The 14,291-nt window shown below is 37.9% G+C and overlaps 1 long non-coding RNA gene across 1 annotated transcript in view; it reads left to right on the forward strand.

Moving 5' to 3' along the window:
- The first annotated feature begins 4,678 nt into the window (after positions 1-4,678).
- LOC138924775 (uncharacterized) overlaps positions 4,679-14,291 on the forward strand; it is a 327,809-nt gene continuing 318,196 nt past the window's right edge. Inside the window, exon 1 of the long non-coding RNA XR_011439992.1 lies at positions 4,679-4,972. This is a non-coding gene — a long non-coding RNA (uncharacterized lncRNA). The remainder of the gene's footprint in view (positions 4,973-14,291) is intronic.

Here is a 14,291-nt window from a genome sequence, read left to right on the forward strand (position 1 = left end):
TGACGCAGTGGCTGTATTATAAAAGCTAATACAAAATATCAGAATGGATTTATACAATCCCAGAATACTCCTGATGTGGTATGAGATGTCATGGACCTGAGCTGATAGAGTATTTTGTACATGAATAGCAGCTGTTCAAGGGCTTGAGAATAATTTGCTTTCTTAATTCGTATAAACCCTTCCTCCATTTTATTTATACTATACTTTGCTCAGTAAAACCATCTTTCATATATTATGTGAAAGCAAATTTCAGCTCTGTTTTGATGAATTATGATAAATTCCAAGAGTTCAGAGTACAAATTAGTATATATGTATGCTCCTGCATATGCACACCTATGCTTAGTAAAAAATGACTGCCTGTGGAGATTTCTCTGGTTATAGATGAAAACAGTAAACTGCTATTAATTTTTTTTAGTATAGTATACAACAATAAGCCGCTAAAGCTAGTATTCCAGAAGAAACCAATTGGATGTCAGATAGGCTGGTAGAATCTTTAATAATGGAGAGACTTACTGGACAAACACTTTAACAGGATAAGTCTATTAGGGAAATGTAATATGATTTCCCTATGAGAATTTTTTTCTGAATGAAATTACCAGGCCCATTAAGAAGTAGAAGGAAAGTTTAAATACCTCCTGAAGACTTTCAAAAACTCTTTGAAAATATTTTTAGAACATAACTATCAAAATAGTCACTGTAGAACTGGAGAAATGTTCTATAATGTAGAGAGAATTTGCTAAGAGGTAGAAGATAAGTAGTAAGGAGAAACAGGTACTTCTTTAGGAGAAGAAAATTAATGGTGTTGTGTGCCAAGATTTGGAGGAAGGAAGTGAAAGGGTGTACATACCCAGAAGCAAAGTAATGTAGTCTGCTTCCAAAAGCTGACTCAGTGGTTGAAGCAACTACTCAGGCATTGTCTGTGTTTCTAAGGGGTAAGAAGTGGAACACTCCAAGGGTATCGCTCTGGGATCATTAGGATGGCTTAGAATCAGATATCCTTAATAGAAAGGCTCCCTCTATAGTCAACAGCCATTGGAAGTGTGTCACTATTCCCAAGAATAAAATCCACCTTAGCTTAACTATACAAGAAGGAAACTTATTAAAGTATATTTGGCCCACCAAAGAATCTCTAATAGACAGGGTTTCTGGCTTAGCCACTACACAACCAGAAACAAGGCCCAAACCAGACCTTTGTGGCTACTCCAGCAAAGACACGAATGCTGTCACCACTTGGTGCAGACATTGCATTTTGTCTTACACATTGTAACTTCACTGATGTTACTGCACTGGACTCCGGAAGTTCTGGGGTTTCTGACCCTGAAAAGCCAGATGCCTCTGCTGCCATGCTCACTGAAAGATGGATTGCATCTGCATCTTCTTTCTTATGGCACTAACTGCCCGCACTGCAGTCCTGTGTGGGTGCATCATGTGCTTCTACCTAGCTGCAAGCAAGATGGGAGTTCTGGCTTCTGTGTTGAAGAGACGGGACTCAGAATGTGTGAAACGTACAGACAAAAGAAGAATGTTCAAAAGATGCCACATACATCACAAATGTTCACCAGAACCCCCAAAGTGATAGTTAGATGGCGTAAGGGAGGGGTGTTCCCAGCTTTGTATACCAATCATTTAATTAATGCTGTTTTGTATTAAAGTATATTAATAAAATACTGTAATATGAATATGTGCTCTGTATTTTAGGTTATGTCAAGAGTGCTGAGAGTGGAAAGAGAATATGGTGGAGGTTAGAAAAATGGTTGCACTTGATCCTTAAATCCCAATATGTGAGATAAAGGAACACTTGGGAGATCATGAAAAGGCGAATACCAACACATAGTTTACAGTAGTGAACGTGCAGCTCTTATTTAGAGAAACTTGACAGTTTTCTCCTTTGCTTTTTGTTGAACCATGTACCTAATGTTACCATAGCAATTATAACACTTTATTCCATGTATTTCCTCAAAAATCTGTCTCTAGTCTGTTTTGCATAGAGTCTAATACCAGCACATAGTAAGAAATTAAAATGTTTGCTGAATAAAATAATGGTATTAAAGTGCAAACAGGGATGTCTGGGGCATGCCCATGACTTTTTTGAGCCAGATATCATAATTATTAGCAATGTTCTTCCCAAACATACCTTTCGGTATTATAGTTGGTGAGAAGATAGACAGGCCAGTGAATCGGCGATGGATAGGAGCCAGGCAAAGTGAAGGCAAATACACTGTGTGATAGGATTTAGGCGAAGGAGAGCTGGGCATTTCTCGACTGGCCAAGAGAAAGACTCATTCCTTGGTTTTGTTTTGCCTTTGATTGGATGACTAGTGAAATGGTTATTTATATAAAGCTAGGGTAAAGCTGACCTGATCACCACAGTTAATCTTCTAGACAATTTTATTTACGCCATTTCTAAGAATGCAGTTGAACACCTTATATAGGACATTTTCAAATTCGAGGTAGAAGGGTTTTGATGTGATTCAGAGCGGGTTACATGTTCCAATGTGCAGCACACAAAACTAGATGGACTACCTGTTATAATCCCTTTGGGAAAGGATTGAAGTGTTTATTTTAGTTTAATATATTGGGAGACTAAAGATATTTTTGAATAAAAGGAAGCATTCTGCTTCTAACTAAAGCTTTGTTACAACCAATGAAATGATTCCTCTAGAACAGAGCATTATAGGATAAATTATTATTGTTTTATCAAAAACACTTGTTATCTAAATACATGTTATGAAGACCCACCTCTTGCTGGATATAACACAGATCTCAAACAAAATTGTATTTTTATTTAATTTCATACAGTAGAATATGATTTATCACAGGGTTGATGCCTAAAAGTTACCAAAAGAAAGCTACCAATTTCTAAGACGACAGTTGACGTTACTGCTCAATATATTTCATGAGGTCTTTTATGTAAGGATTCAAATGACGCTAAATTCCTGTTTGACTATAGTTCCAGGGGGAAAAAAACCTGTAAATAATTTAATGTGTTTTCTCTTGATAGAAAAAGGAACTTGCCACTCCTTTTTGCCTTAACATCCAGAAAATTAAGAGCCAGATAAATTGTCCAAGTGCTAATCTGTGTTCGACTGAGGAGCCTGAAAGCATTGCAGCCACTCATCCTCCCAAAGCATAAGTCTTGTTTATTCCCAAGTGTCTCACCTTGCCTTGGTTTAAATAAGATTATTTTCTCTGGTAAAAAACCAAATGTGTATTCACTGCAGAAAATTCGAAAAATATCAATTATAAGAAGGAAAAAAATCAATAATTTCGAATCCAAGTCTTTTTATATGTGTATTAGTGGCCATATATTTGCTAAATACATGTATTCACAAATATTGCCTTCATTAGGATCATACCTATCACGTTGTTTGTAAACTTTTTTATATCAAAATATATCAAAGGCACATATGAATATATCAAAATACATGTAAAGCATTTTCCAACTCATAAACTATTCTCCTAAAACATGATTTTTTTTGGCCGCATAGTATGTCATTGTAATGAGAGACAAAAATTAATTTTAATTTTATCACCTTGGTATAGGCACTCCTTTTTATTATTTCCATTATTTGTTGCAATTAACTTTGAGATAAACGACCTTATAAATAATTCTATGTTTATCCTAGAAATGGGGTTATTGGATGAATGGATATGGGTATTTGTATATTTTTAAGGATATATCAATATCTATATCATCTATATCTTTATCTATATCTGTATATAAATGTTGTATCATTTTACTTTTCCAGCAGCTGCTTATGTGAGCAGTAGGTTTCCACGCACTTGCAATAATTAAATTCTCAACTTCACTAGACTGGTGAATTACAATAGCTTGTTGTTTAAATTTAAAATTTTTTGGCTACTGATTTGTTGGCCACATATATATTCTCTCACACTGTTTCAATCGACAACCCTACTTTCTGGACTCAAGGTTAGAATTGAGTTTCAGTCTTGACTCTGCTATTAAACTTGATAAAATATAACCTTTTGATGTCTGTTTTTTCCTGTAGATAATCTCATATATTTTGATACTGACATGAGTTTGATATATTCAAAAAGCAAATTTGTGTTACTCCATTGTTTTCACTCCATACTGTCATCCGTCAGTCTAGAGGAAAATGTCTATCTTGGGCACCTGTTCTTTGTCATTTCTTGCTGGGAGTGGCAGTGCCAGCGCCAGCTATTTGGCTGAGAGATGAATTCCATCAACAGAGCATGTGGCAGTGCTAGCAGATATCAATTTTGTCCTCCATTGGATTATGTCAACCAAGTTTATGGTTTAGTGTTTACTAGTATATTATTGACAAGCTCTACTGGGTTTGGGTTTTCAAGACTTACAGTAAACATTACTCAAGTGGAGAAACCCAGTAGCTATTTCCAACTATGAAACACTGAGTCCATGATCTCAAGTGATTTGTAAAATGGTCTGCTTATCTTAGAGGATATCTTGAAAAACAAATGGGAAAATATTTTATTATGGAGTATAATAACAAATATAAATTATGCTTGGTCTGAATTTTGTCACTGTAGTTGATCTGCGGGGGTTTTCAATGTTGAGTGAGTATGAAGAGTGGCATGTGTTACATAACTAATTTCCTTCAAGTTGTCTATTATCATTAACTTGGTGTAAACTCACCATTGGTTTCCTGCATTCTTGTGGATGTGGTTTCAGAGCTCTGTCATTAGTACATTGGCAAAGTTGGTGGAGGCACACAAACCAATCTAAAGACGTTCTCAAAGAACCAGACGCAGGATGTGAGCTTTAGGCAACTGCCTTCGTATATCCTGGTACTGGTTATGAAAAAGCTGTGAAGATATGTCACCAATACTAGCTGAAACCACACTTTGATCATGAAATAGCTTTAATTCAAAATACAGACTGTGAGTAATTTGTAGTGTGGCTTACTCACACTACTCATCTTCGTACACAGAGGAAACAACACAATTGATGTCATCTTTCAACAAAAGGACAGTAAGTACATTGTTTTCTTTCTATACAGATTTTGTTTATGTCTATGCCTGAATTCATTTAAAGTATACTGGTCACTAGATTTAATATTTTAATAATTAGCTTTTCCAGACAACTTCACAGCATGGCATCACGAGAAAATAAAATGCCAAGAATCAGTGAATTGTTAAGAAATCTTTACAATATAATTGTTATGTTATCTTTACAATATAGGTAAAGCAGAAAATTAACAGGAATGCCAAGGAGTTAAGAACTGTGCTAGTTCTTAAAAACTGTGCTAGTCCCTCTCTTGGCTTCTCAGTCGTATTGAATCTCATCTATTTAGAAAGATTATTTTCTTCCAGTTAAATACTTTCTGCATAGAAAGTCTCGTGTACATTTTTGAATAAAAATGTTCCAGTTGCCTCATACATCTCCTTAGATAATTTCAGGATTGTGCTAAACAGTTATTCAACATTTCAGGCAAGGGAGTAGATTTTCCTGGGAGGATCTCGGGCTTACTGGGCTAAGAAATTGGTTGGAATTTTTTGTTTTTATGTGAAACATTCCCTGGGCAGCTCTATTGCTGTAGGGGGTTCCCTTAAAAGAGAATCTTTTCTGAAGGAGGCGTTGGGGGAGGATTAAGAAGAATAAGCGTGCATTTGGTGGCCCAGATGTTAACATCACAGCACCTCATAAAGGAGAGTCACTAAATGCTTCAGTCTGGCCTTCATCTGCCCACTGACGTCAATGCGGAGGCGAGAAGTGATGGTCATATCTGATATATGACTTTTCAACTTCACTGTGTTTTCTTTCTTCCTTCATTGAACTCTGTTAACAGACCTACACCTTAGTTCACTGCTTGCAAGCTGAGGACACTTTTGACAGTTGACACGACTTCCTACATATGAATACTCCAAATATTCTAGCTTTCTTAGAAGCTGTTAAAGAAAGACATTAGCTACTTACTCTTGGAGCTGATAGGTTTATAGTTTTTTGACATGGTAAATATTGTAGGATATAATTAAAAGAAGTATTTATTTAGTTCACAGTGGGTTCGTATATTTAGCATATATTACTATATTTTGTGTATTTTGGACATTAGGACAAGTGATTTTTCTATTTAGGCTCTGTACGTCAAACTATTAAGGAACTCAGAGTTTTCATGAAGCAGAGTGTAGACTCAAGTTTGAGAAAATATTTGTGGAGTAAAAATTTTATTGTACATATCAAAGTTAGAAAGACCCCAATAGACAATGGAGGCCAGTAGATGGCACTCTTACCTCTGTGCTTATATAAAGAGATGCGGTGACTTTTCCCACAGCTAGATCTCAGAAACTGTTGAGGATTGCATCTCCCTATTTTTATTCGAACACAGTTTTATAACAAAGAAAATAGTTATTTTTACTGTTATAGAGAAAAGTGGATGAATAGACAAAACCATTTCTATAGATAGTCTGTTCAATTATTTGTTAGCACGTGAAATAGTTAAGATCCATGTGGATGAAAAATGCACTTCCTACAAATACAAGTTCTATATTGTATCAGTGTCTTTTCTTTATTTATGACTCAGAATCTTAATATGATAAATCCAGCTGGGAGGACAATAGAATGAGAACAATGTCCCTCTTCTCCTTTGTTTTTGGGATTTCATAATATCTTGGAATCCTAGAATTTTAGTGCTGCAAGGAATCTTAGAGATCATCCAGTTGAATACGCAGAATTTTAGTTGAGGAAGCCATGGCTCGTAGAGTTTAAACAGTCTGTCCAATCTGAAGGTAGAAACGTTCACTTTCAAGTAAAAGCAGAAAATGAGCCTCACTCTCTTCCGAGCAAAGTTGGCACAATAACCTAACGCTCTATCATTGCATATTACTCCGCTATTCTCTGATGGCATGGAAGGCAAGAGCTTTGACCACTGGGCTTATTGATGGAGACTGATGTTTGCCATGCTTTCTCTGCTTTTGCTTTGCTTCATAAAATTTATGCACAAAGCTGCTAAGATTCTAGAAATGCACCTGAGATATCTCTAATTGTCCAAATCGGGCAAAAAAAGTATGGCAGGAACAACCTTTTCTCATGGTAATTACTAATTTAAAGAGGGCTGCACGTATCTTTAATCAATGTAATTTAACCAAAGAGGAGCATCCCGAGACCTAGGGTAACCTACATGTTGCAGGTATAAAATGTCAAAGCCCTGAGCCGGTTCACTAAGCTTGACTTCATGTTAATTCATTTGCAGTGGAGATGTTTGTGGAGTCAGGGAACATTCATAGAAGGAGTACAGATTAACAGGATAGGATTTCCAGTAGCCTAAGGCAAAGGAGGATGGTAAAAAGCCCTTCCTGCTACAGTCAAGGAACTCCAAGATTTTCAGCATGACACTGAGATGCAAAAAGCATCTCATTTCTTTATTATTTTGAAACAAATGAAATACGGATGGCTCCCCTTGCCTGCCTGGCTAGTAGGACAGTCAAACTCAAGTTGTTTTTTCAGGAGACCCTTCCCCTGTCCCCACCTCACTCAGAACAGCGAAAGAGCCAAGAGGGCTGAAATGAAGCAGAAAAATTGGACAAGAGGGCCTCTGTTCTCTGTCCTGCTTGATAGTCGCTGACGTGTTTAAGCTGGTGTTTAAGTTTGTGTAGCTTGCTGTTTAAGCTTGTGTAGCCCATTTGAAGGTGGTTCCCCATTGCTAGTCACTTCCTCCATGGGACATGGGCTTGGGACATTGACTTGGGACATTGGCTTGAGCCTCTGAGTTGTGTGTTGTCAGCATCCTGATAGTCACACAGAAGTTCTGGGGCTTCTTAGATGCCACGAGGGAGCAGTGTGCAGGTGTCTTCTGCTCCCAGCCTCCCACCTCCACTTGAGGCTGTCATCCCCAGCTTTCAGTCCCTGGAAATCTAGCTCTCTTCAGGGTCTTTTGGGGCAAAAACTTCCAAGCCTTCCACCTCTGAGACCGTATAACTCAATCTACCTTCATGGATCTGAAACCAAAACTGGCTTATTTTCTCCCAGGGAATTGAGAATACAAAGGCATATCTAGGAGAGGAGAAAAAAACTTTTAAATTCTTCTGGCCAGTGAATTTTCAGCAAGAAGGATAAGACAAATTTTAATTTCTCAGTACTGTGGCCTATTTCATAAGGCTACAGTTTATTCTAGCTGTAAGTTTTTAGGATGGGTGACAGTATCTGAGGAGGCCGAAGGAAAATTCAAATTCACAGAGGCTGCTGCTTCTAATTGTTTATACTCCCCCAGTCCCTGAGCGCCTGCTGGGAAGAACAGGTTGAGTGTAACTAGAACAAGTGTATTAAGACTGGAGTGTGTAGGGGAATAAAGATGGCTTGTTTTTCCCAGAGGAGTGGGTCTCTTCCACTCTGCCGCTAAAAAGAATTTTTGCTGCTTAATGTTCTATTGCCCAACTTAATTTCTTATCTTCTCAGAAACTCTGCCCTTCTTATAAAATGGAGTTCACACTTATTGCCTACTTACTCCTCAGGGATCCTTGAGAATTCCCTGGTTAATTTATGCTAAGTGCTTTATTCTAGTCAATAATAATGCTAATAAGGGCTATTAAGACATCCTATAGACGAGTGAACTCTCCCCTCCCCTCCCCCACCTTTTTTTTAGTTGTTCTTGATGTATCTCCTAGACTAGGATATGAGATAAATGAAGACTACTGGAAAACTTTCCAGTGAGGCAGAGGAAAAAATCATTTTGGATATACTCACCTACCTCTCTAGATGTTGGATAATGGCTGAATTTTGGGGGTGTGCTTCATCTTGTAGGTCAGTCCTGCTGGCTGTGTTTGGGAGTATCAGAGTGGGTTCATACCAGCTTGTGAGAGCCTGTCATGTGTTCCTCTTCCAAACACTGTGTTGGGGGCATCACGGTGATAGCTTGAAATCAGCCAAGGTGGGAGTATTTACAAGGAGGGGTGAAGACTACAAATGATAGCCGAATGATAAACATTTATCAGCACATCACTGCCTAAAAATCACATTCAAGCGAGTTTAATAAATAATTTATTTAAAAAAAATGATTAGGGGCTAGCCCTGTGGCATAGTGGTTAAGTTTGGAACGCTCTGCTTCGGTGGCCCAGGTTCGTGGGTTTGGATCCTGGGCTCAGACCTACACCACTCCTCAGCCATGCTGTGGAGCCCACTGATGTATAAAGTGGAGGAAGATTAGCACAGATGTTAGCTCAGGGTGAATCTTCCTCAGCAAAAAAAAAAAAAAAAAAAGACTGGAAAGACCTAGAGGTTTTTCATTTCAACCACTTATGAAAAGAGTGTCTATAGAGAGAGTCTGAGTGATTCATAATAGGACTATTCATTGCCTCCCCTTTAACATACATTGATAGTAATAATTTAAAATGCCGCTATATTTGTTTAATAAAAGTTAATTGCTTATGTGCCAATGATAACATATTTTTAGAGTGTGGCAAGATTTTCTCTCTAAAAAGAAAAATATAAGAAAGCAAAGAAGAAAATCTTCTGAACCAAAGTTTTAAAAAAATGTATGAAGAGGCAATAAGGAGTACAATTTAAATTCTATTGCAGGTAACCTCTACTTTTGGGAAGAGCTATTTGTACCTTCATGTTCTTTTTTCCCCCAGCTCTGTCAGAGATATGTCCTGTTAAACCTAAATTACTTTGACAATTATCACAGATTTTAAGGAATATTGTGCTAAGCCTCAGGGAATGCACACGGATTAAATGGAATAATTAATTAATGGCTGCAAAATATTGTGCTGTTGGAAAAAAAAAAATCCTCTCTTTTCCCAAACACCACCAATTCCATGAACAAAAAAAAATTCTGTGCTGACTCAGTAATCTTGTATCAGCATCAAATGTGTCTCTGTTTTCATTAGAACCATGGAGAAGGGCAAAGAAATGCCATTCTGTATATTGCTGTATATTTTCTTTATATTTCTACCATGTTTCATAGCAGGGTTACTAAACAATATGTATTGTCAGTTAAGTCTCTAGGAAGCTCAGGTGTCAAATAGTATTGTTGGAATAAAAAAAGAAAAGCCCTTCCCGGGAAGTTAAGTGAAATGGTAGGAGGCCTTTCTAAGATGCGGAACGCTGCATCCTTCCTGGTGCGGTTGTCTGCAGTTGCTGATGTTCACACTTCAAGGACTGTCGGCCCCACAGGCCATGGACTCATTAAGCAATGCTTCCAAGACCCTCAAGAAGTTATCCATACTGCCTTCTTATTTTAGAAACATCTCATGTTGGGTTTATTCAAATGTCTCAGGGTCCAGTGTGAACCACAGATGCACGGGAGCCCTGAGCTTCTATTCAGAGGGGAAGATGAGCGTTGCAGGAGCTCTCCACATGTGCCCTTTTGTACAGGTGGCTGGATCCCCTCCTCCATCCCTCCAGAGGAGGAGTCTGGTTAGAGTACCAGAAACTTATCATGAAGTTTATACTTTATAGTCATCTCTTCTAGTTCTGAAACGGGTATCCAGAAGTTATCCCCTCATTTCTTATATCTTATTGGAAGTGAAATTATGGATGTTTGAGGATTAGGGTCACATGAGTGACTGGGTTTGCCTGACCATGTTAGGTCTTAGAGTTCATGGATCTAGGCACAGACTCCTGAAGTCGATGTAGTGCGTAAATCTAATCTTACCTACCCAACACAATATGAGAAAAATGCTCAGAATTTCTGGCACACTATAACAATAATGCTCTGAATTTCTGACATCTGGCCATTTTTAAATTAATATATTCAGGTTTGATCATTATATTTCAATGCATTGGAATTTATTTTTGAAGGCAGTTATTTACAGTAATTTCTTGAGAGCAAACATAGGAATATGACACAAATCCATGAGAATTTAAAACAATAAAGAAACCACAAATAATAATACCTAATATTTACTGTCCACTTTTCCTGTGCCAGGAACTGTAACAAGGGCTTTTAAAGGATTATTCATTGAGAAAATCTAGGATCACACAACTTGTAAGTTTTCGAGCCAGGATATGAGCACAACTGCTGTAAGTCTGTGGGCTTAACTTTCTGCAACATAACTATCACTCGTACAAAATAATATAAATGGGCACCGAGGAGACAGCTGCAGAGTGATCTGAAGAGGGAAGACTTCTTGAAAGACATAAATTTGGAGCCAATTTTTGCCCTATATTCTTGTGACTCAGTGCCATGGGATATATTAACAACTTAAAGTACATAGATTTACCAATTTGAAAATCATTTAAAATTTTGGAAGGAGCAAATGCTACATGTACTAACTTAAATTTACAGGCACAAATAATATATCACCATTTTCCAGTCCTTCATCTCTCCAATGCATCAAAACACCACTGGCAGAATTTTCACGAACTGTCATTTCAGCTTAAATACCTTTCCACCATCACCTTCCCAAGCTTTGGTTTGCATATTCCTATTAGTCTCTTTTGCAGTGGGTCTACAGAATATTTTCATGATCTTAACCCTTATCATGATGTCTGGCTTATCGTAGGTTCTTATAGATATTGGTTGAATGAATTGTAGTGTAAGATTGTTTTATTTTAATGTTTTCAGTTCTCTTTCTTGTTTTCAAAGCTACGTTATTTTTATTAATCAAATTTTCTCATTCCAAACTCCCTCTACCTCCACCCCCCTGCAAAGAGGAAAAATACTACAGAATAGTGAGCTTTTGAGGAGAAGGATAGGAGGCATTACTAACAACCTTTCCAAGACTTGTGGTGAACGCAATTCTAAGACAGGAGACTGAACTCACATGAAAGATAAAAAGTTCTATTAAGACAGAAGGGCTTCCTGACTCTCGTTTGTGTTTAAGTGGTGTGTGTTGGAAGGTTGTTCAATCAATGGCTGCCAGATAGGATCTGTTGATGTTTTGACTCAAAGTGTTCCAAGGAGTGCCTGTAGAAGGGGTCAGGAATTAGCTAACTGCTTCTTTAGACTGGACAAATACACTTCTTTCTGGACTACACTCATGCTTTTCCCAAAGGGACATTGTCACATAATGTTTGCACAAGTGCTTCCTATTTGTAACTTTGCCAGAACTGTGATCTGTGTGATTTTGCTTACATACCCAAGACTCCTTGAGTTACCAACATTCAGACATCATTAATGACCTCAGTAATGCCATTTTGATAAAACGTTTACATCATTGCTTCTCTTATATCTTGCTCTTGACGCATAATGGAATATCTGTACTGCTTTTCTTCACGTCCTTCATTTACCATGTATTTGTTTCATGGGGTGTTTTTTGAGTTGTTAGTCTTCTGTACTTTTAATTCCCTTTTGGATAAATCTCAAATGTTTGGTTCACCAGGTCATAAGCCTTGCACTTTGACAAGAAAAATTCTCCTACGGGCACAACACTGAGGAGTTTGCCCTTTCAGAGGTCTCATGTAGTTCATCTCTCTGCCTCCTTGTTATTTTGGGAAGATTCCTTTTCTTCTCTTTGCTTCTATACAATGAAGACAGCCAGTTCAACTTGAAGAGGTATCTGCAACTGCTGTCATTTCTCGTACCATTTCCAGCTCATTTCTTTTCCACGATGGTTCTTTTCTAGGGGTTCAGAGTCACTTATTCTCTGGAATCAGTTACTTTCCTAATAGAAATAGCTTCTGTGTCAGTTCACTGTCAACTCATGGTCCCCTGGGTCCTGATATTGACTTTGTCTGTTCAGATTCCTGAATGACAACTTTATCTTGACCTCTGGGGTCTATGCTCCTTAACTTTGACCTTATTGAGCTTCCTGTTTTATGCTGGTATAGCTCATCTATATCTAATCTATCTCAGAAATTCCTATAAGAATGTTGGTCTGAGACTAGTAAAAGGGGCTTTTGTTCTTTATGCTTCACTCGGCTGTTAGCTCTTCCTTTTGTTTTGTTTGCCATGATCCTTCTTTGTTAAGCAGCCAGAAAAAACATTAAGTAGCTTTCTTTACTGTTGAATGTTTAACACGCAAATGTGCACGTTGAACATTTAAAGGGCTGTATACTCTGTAGCTGTATCCACTACATTATCCACTTCTTGCTTATCTTCTAAACATCCCCACCCCCAGCTTTATAGGTGCATTCTAATTACTCTGAAGTGCTGTTTTTCATCTCTGGCTGCATATTTGAATCATCTGGAGTTCTTAAAAAAAAAAAAATGATGCCCCAGCTTCCCCTTCTCCCCACAGACATACTGAATCATAGTCTCTGGCGTATGGGAACAGGGTGTTTTAAAAAATACTTCCTAGGTGATTCTAAAGTGCCGTTGTAATGGAGAACCATAGTTTCAGCCAATCACTGTGCTATGACGTTTCCCAGGTGGCTGTTGTTGGTTCACTTAAGGCAAGGATGCATCTTCACACTTAAGGGCAAAGCATACCAGGAACTTTGTGGCCCCAGTTGCTGCTGGCTGTCATCTCATGACCAGCCTGAGGATGAAATTGATGCTTTGGACAATAATGCATCAACTTTGGACTTCCTGTTATGTGAGAAAATAAACTTCTGAGCCAAGGACACTGGGATCAGAGAGATTAAATGACTCATGGAAGAAACCAAAACCCAAGTTATACAGTTCAGTGTTTTTTCTGCTCACTCTACAAAGATATCTCTCAAGAAATGGGTGAATACAAAAGAAATGAGAAAACAGTACCTGTTCCCAAGAAAGTCACAATCTCTTTGAGGGAGATAAAACACAGTTGTTGGAAACCTTATCAAACAATCATAGCAAACTCTGACGGCATGTTAGAGTTTACCTAGAATTTTGACATTTGTTATCTCTTTTTATCCTCTCAAGAAACTCTTAAGTAGGATGTTATTGTACCTACTTTACAACTGAGGAGATTCAGGCTTAGAGAGGATTTACTATTTGCCCAAGATTATCTAGTTGGTAACCTAGCTAGGAGTGGAACCCAGATCTTCAGACTCAAAATTCAGGGTCCTTTTTGCTATACCTCTAACTGTGAATGGTCTTTATGTTTTGGAATTCCACCATCTCTTCCTTACCTGGATATAGAGACACAAGGATTCAGGAGAGAGCAATGCTCTACTATCCCCGGAAGCAACAGTGACTTGGCACACACACCAATCTAGTATACATGGGGAGTTGAGGATTTCTCTTCTTATATCTGGAAGGTGGATGAAGTTCGTGGAAATTGTTGAGTTCAAGAGAGGGAAGTTTTGTTTTAGATTGGAGTCTAGGGTTTCTGGGGAGGGTTTAATCTAGGTTAAATGGCTCAAGATTGCCTGTAAATGGGAATTGGGTTCGATTGTGGGAGCAGGAGACACGCTCCTATTTTACTCCTATATTCATTTTATTGTCTGATCTTCTGCACTTTTGTTGCATTGTTTTCTGGATCCAATGGCC

The sequence above is a fragment of the Equus caballus genome, chromosome 6 (assembly GCF_041296265.1).
Source record: "Equus caballus isolate H_3958 breed thoroughbred chromosome 6, TB-T2T, whole genome shotgun sequence".
Taxonomy (NCBI): Eukaryota; Metazoa; Chordata; class Mammalia; order Perissodactyla; family Equidae; genus Equus; species Equus caballus.